The sequence below is a fragment of the Gossypium hirsutum genome, chromosome D10, assembly GCF_007990345.1.
Source record: "Gossypium hirsutum isolate 1008001.06 chromosome D10, Gossypium_hirsutum_v2.1, whole genome shotgun sequence".
NCBI lineage: Eukaryota > Viridiplantae > Streptophyta > Magnoliopsida > Malvales > Malvaceae > Gossypium > Gossypium hirsutum.
Window position 1 is genome coordinate 47,950,727 of NC_053446.1, and position 5,772 is coordinate 47,956,498.

At 35.9% G+C, this 5,772-nt stretch overlaps 1 long non-coding RNA gene across 1 annotated transcript; it reads right to left on the reverse strand.

Annotated features, from left to right (window-relative positions):
• Nucleotides 1–337: 337 nt before the first annotated feature.
• LOC107915952 (uncharacterized) lies at nt 338–1,278 on the reverse strand. Its single transcript, XR_001689326.2, has 3 exons — nt 904–1,278; nt 661–815; nt 338–503 (listed from the first exon to the last, which is right to left on the reverse strand). It is a non-coding gene; the product is annotated as an uncharacterized lncRNA (long non-coding RNA).
• Between the last annotated feature and the right edge of the window lie 4,494 nt (nt 1,279–5,772).

The window sequence follows — 5,772 nt, forward strand, 5'->3', positions numbered from 1 at the left end:
CACAATCATTCTTATCGTCAATGGGCGCATTTGGATGGAAGATAGAGAGAGCACGAGCAAACTCTTCCAAAATTAGAATTCCATTATGCTTTGTATCAAACAAGTCAAATATCTGCAGTGAAATCAAAAATATATTGAGAACACTCAAGCAATATTATGCTAACAAGAATTATTCTTTCAAGGATTGAGACATTATAAATTAACATTAGATAAAAATACCCGATTAGCAAGTTTGTTTTGAATAACGGCAATTGGAACTCCTCTTGTCAAAAAGTAATATAAATAAAACTTAAATACTACAAAAATGAGAGAGAAAGAACCAACTCAAGATGAGGAGTGATCATAAAGCTAAAACACTTGACAAACATAACAAAAGATATCAATTATATAACAAAATGGGAACTATGAAAAAACAAAGACCTTGTTGATTAGCCCATCATCTATAATAGCATTGCTTATCTTCTTGAAAAGCTCACAAAGTGCTTTTATTTCACTTACACTAACTGCATGAAGATGAGCAAAAAACAAATTTCAGTGGAATGATTCAAGAATTAAAGTAACACAGGCAAAGACTGAACAAATGTTAAATCAAGCAAAAGCATTTATCACATAAGCAATATAGAATAATATTTAAAAAGAAAAGAAAAAATGATAACATACAAACGATCTCTCTTGCAAGAAGTTTAGGATCAACAAGACCTCTTGATTGCTTGTACAAATCATTATCACATCATTGTAGAATTGAAGCAAATAAATGCTTCAATCTATCTATGCACTGCAACATGATATTCTCTTCACATCAATACACTCCATACCTAGGCAACAGCAAAATTTACCAGAAATCCCATTCATGTCATTCTTTCCATACACTCGATCATTCTAAAAGCAAACAACAGGACTAACCTTTTAACCATTTACTGATTCTGCTGACTGAAGACCAAATATTGGAGTTGGAATCTGATAAAGCTGGAGACCTCAAACTCAAAGTGAAATCAGTATCTGTCTTATAAAATCAAACCATGATATTAACCTTTTAACCTACTTGAATTTTCTTTTGTCCTAACAAATTTAAAAGTATTCCATAAGTGTTTCCCCTTCTTTATTTTTTGTGCAAGGAGGAGCACATAAAGAATTAAGTCCTCAATGTCTATTTCTCATACATGGGAGATCAATTAAATACAATCAGGCAATGCATACAACACTATTCATCATGAATCAAGAAATGCAAAGCAGGGGATAAAAATAAGTAATCCTACCAAATAAAGAATTAGCCATTTCATCCATTTTACAAAATTAAGGATGACCACAAATCACCCATCTTAGCTAATGGATGACCACAAAGCGTTGTAGTATAAAACAGACAATCTAATAAAGAGAAGTGGTTCAAAATCAAATACCCATAAAATCAAACACATCAAAAGGCCCAATTCAAACACAAAATCATTAACTCCATCACAAATTGAACCTGATCAGGATCCCATCTAATCAATTACACAAAAAATAAACTTCATTTAAAAAAAATATACAAACAAACTTAATTGCCAACTTAATAGATCTATTGAAGCGCAGGAATTAATTAAAACTACCTACTTTAATCTCATATCAATTCAAAAAGGTTTCCTTTCTATTATTATCGGAGAACAACCAGATGGAAAAATGAATATATGAAAACAAAAATGTTATTACATTTTGCTAAGAAACAAACAAACAAATCATATAATTCCAAAACGGTTCTCAATTTCTCATTATTTTCCATAGTTAATTGTCTCACTATCTATTTTGACAATTGAGTTTCGAACTTGAATCGACTGATTTCGCTTGAAGTGACAAATTGCTAAAGGGAAATAGACGAAAAAAATTAAAGAGAAAAAAATCACCTAGTTGTTGAGAGTTTCATTTTTGAAAAGACTAGAAATGACTAGAGCTTTTTTTTTATTTTTATCAACGAAACTATTGCTGGTTGTTTTTGATACAGAGATGAATCCTGGGTCAGGGACGCAATGAAGGGAAGGGGAAGGAGGAGAGAGCGTTTAGCAAATTCTGATGGTGGGATGTGAAGAGGAAAAACTTGGGCAATTTACCAATAAAATCCCTTTTTTTCAAAAATTACCGAAATGGGTCAATTATTTTATTATTTACCGGAATGGTCCTTTTTCGGGAAATCGCGTCCACGTCAGTGCAATGTCAGGTACGCGCCAGGAAATCGCGTCCGCGTCAGCAACTCGCGCTGACGTGGACGCGATTTAAACCGCGCGTGAACAGTACCCAACGATCAAAAATTTGACCGTTGCCCCCCCAACGGTAAAAAAACTATAAATACCCCCACCCCTTTTTATTTTTTCACAAACAAATCCTCTCTCATATTTCCTCTCAATTCCTCTCAATTTCCTTCCAAAATTCTCTCAGTTTCCTTCCAAAATTCTCTCAAATCCATATTTAATTTCAATTTCCTTTTTTAAAATAATTTTAAAATTTTTTATATTTTTATAAATCGTAAAAATTTGTACGATTTCATCAATGGCCGCATCATTGACTCGTCTTGATAGGCATCAGATATCGGTGGAACAAATGACAATGGTAAGTGTTAAATTTAATTTTTAAATATTATTTAAGAATTTTTTATTTATGCATTTTTAGATAATTATTAATTTATTATTTGTTATAAAAGTCTGAAGATCGGGTATTGGAATGCAATATCCGGAATATGCATGCTCCTCCATCACCGTTGGTAGAGAACTACCTACGGGAAGCGGGTTTTTGGCATGTGGCGACGGTGGGCCGGGGATGCAAGTTGGACCGAAACTGATCAGTATGTTGATCGAGAGGTGGAGACCCGAGACGCACACATTCCATCTTCCATGTGGAGAGTGCACTATCACTCTAGAAGATGTTAGTCTGCAGTTGGGATTGCCGGTGGACGGGCACCCAATCACCGGGTCTGCCCAATCTAGCAATTGGGAGACGGTGTGCTACGAGCTTTTGGGCACTATTCAGGAGAAAATGGAGGGAGGTAAGGTCGAGATGAGCTGGTTACGTGACACATTCCCTGATCCGGATGAAGATTCAACCGAAATTGAAAGAATCTGATATGCTCGGGCATACATTCTTTAAATAATTAGAGGTTATCTGATGCCCGACACGTCATGGAGCCACGTACATCTAAGATGGCTGCTAAAACTCGTTGATTTTAGAGCAGCCGGTGAATTGAGTGGGGGGTCTATCGTCTTGGCAACATTATATCGGGAGATGTGCGGGGCGACGCGACCGAGGAGAGCAAACATCGGAGGTTGCCTGTCACTACTGCAATCATGGGCACAGTTTCGCTTTCCATTTCTACGTTCTCGAGTGAACCACCCATATACATTCCCACTCATAACGAGGTAAATTTTATTATATTACATTTTACAACTATTATGTAGATTTTTAAAAATAAAAGTATGCTAAAAATTTATTTAATTAGGTGGAACCATCCGGCAAGTTATGCTCGATTACCGTCCTCTCTTGAAGATATACGACTTCTATTGGACCAATGGTCGGAAGCAGAAGTAAGTATTATTGCAAATAGATATTTCCATACATTCGCTATTCGATTGATATTTAGTATTTAGTATTTAGTATTATGTATATAACTAATATTTCTATCATGTTCATATAGTTTCAATGGACACCATACGAGGATCCGGCAATTCGGGCAGCAATCCAGGAAGAGTTTTTACAAAATCCACAAGCTTAGCACGTGAAAGTCGAGTTGGTCAACTACGCAACCGTGGAGCCGCACCAGACAGACAGAGTGCTACGACAGTTTGGAAGTAGACAACCGATTCCGGTGGATCCTAATGAGTTTGACGATCAACACAAAGTCGACCTTCGGCAATTGAATACGGATTGGCCGAGATACTGGTCTGAGTACATGGAAATGTGGGAAGATCGATATGAATATCTACCTACTCGGGAACCAATCATCGTTCCAGAGTTATCGTGCGTTCCAGAATACATGCCATGGTTTAGGATCCATGGCAAGCCGTATTTACTGACACCAGAGGAGAGGCAGCGTCAAATACGTGTCGAAAGGGTAAGGCGTGGGCCTCTAAATCTAAGACGACGAGACGAAGGCAGCCCCTCAACAAGGCCCAGACATTCACCCGGCTCATCATCAGCGGCCATAAGATCAACAGGCCCAACAAGAGCACCGACGCAGTCACCCGACGAAGCAATTCAACCGATGATACCCACGCAACCGCCTTTTCAGATGATGCCAGGTGCGTTTCCTAGCCCTTATATGTATCCTTTTCCGAGTCCTATAGCAGGTTGGAGCCAAATGCCAGGTTCAGCTCTATTTCCTGTTATGCCGAGCGGACCGCCGATGTATAGGCCAGCGGCGCACGAGGGATCGCAAGGGGGGCCGTCGGGGAGCTCTCCTTTTTACCAATCCCCACCAACGTATGAGTTTCAAACACCATCGCCGTTCATGATGCAAACACCTCCACATACACTATTCTTTGAAGGTGGATCATCGTCCCAAGTCCGACAACCAGATGCCGAACCGGAAGAACCAGAATCCCCACCGGAGGAACAACAACCGCCGCCGGAAGTTAGACAAAAGAGGAATCCAGACCGTCGACGGTCGCCATGTGGCACTGAATCCCCCGGGCATAGACATTGATTGCCATATTTAAATTTATTTGTACAAATATTTAGCTCCATTTTGATATTATTTTATGTAAAAAAATAGAAAATTTTTGAGTTATTTTGATATTATTTGATGTAATAAAATAGAAGTTTATTTGATGTAATAAAAACCCTAACCTAATTTAACCTTAAACCCTAACCTAAATTAATTAAAAACCCTAACCTTAACCTAATTTAATTAAAAATCCTAACCTAATTTAATTAAAAACCCTAACCTAATTTAATTAAAAACTCTAAACCCTTAATTAAAACCCTAACCTAATTTAATTAAATACCCTAACCTAATTTAAACCCTAAACCCTAATTTAATTAAAAATCCTAACATTCACCTAATTTAATTAAAAACCCTAACCTAATTTAATTAAAAACCCTAAACCCTTAATTAAAAACTCTAACCTTAACCTAATTTAATTAAAACCCCTAACCTAATTTAATTAAAAACCCTAAACCCTTAATTAAAAACCCTAACCTTAACCTAATTTAATTAAAAACCCTAACCTAATTTAAACCCTAAACCCTAATTTAATAAAAAACCCTAACCTTAACTTAATTTAATTAAAAACCCTAACCTAATTTAATTAAAAACCCTAAACCCTTAATTAAAAATCCTAATCTAATTTAAACCTTAAACCCTAAACCCTAATTTAATTAAAAACCCTAACCTTAACGTAATGTTAGATTTGGAAAAATATTTTGACTGGTACTAACAAATAATAATTTTACATAATTTGATAATTTTATTAACCATTAATACAATTTTTTGACTTAATAATTTTACATTCACATAATGTTAGATTTGGAAAAATGTTTTGATTGGTACTAACAATTAATAATTCTATATAATTTGATAATTTTACTAACCATTAATACAATTTTTTGATGTTATACAATTTATCAATTAATAATTTCACAAACTTAATTTTTTTACAATTACATTCAACTATTGCTATTAGGGCATGATCGACTTGTATGGCTTGGATTCCTACACCATCCGCACAACTTCGTTTGACAGGCTGTTTCTCGGATATCCATATTGTTACGTATTCTAGTCGAGGAAGGTCGACCCTTTGTTTTGCGACGTAA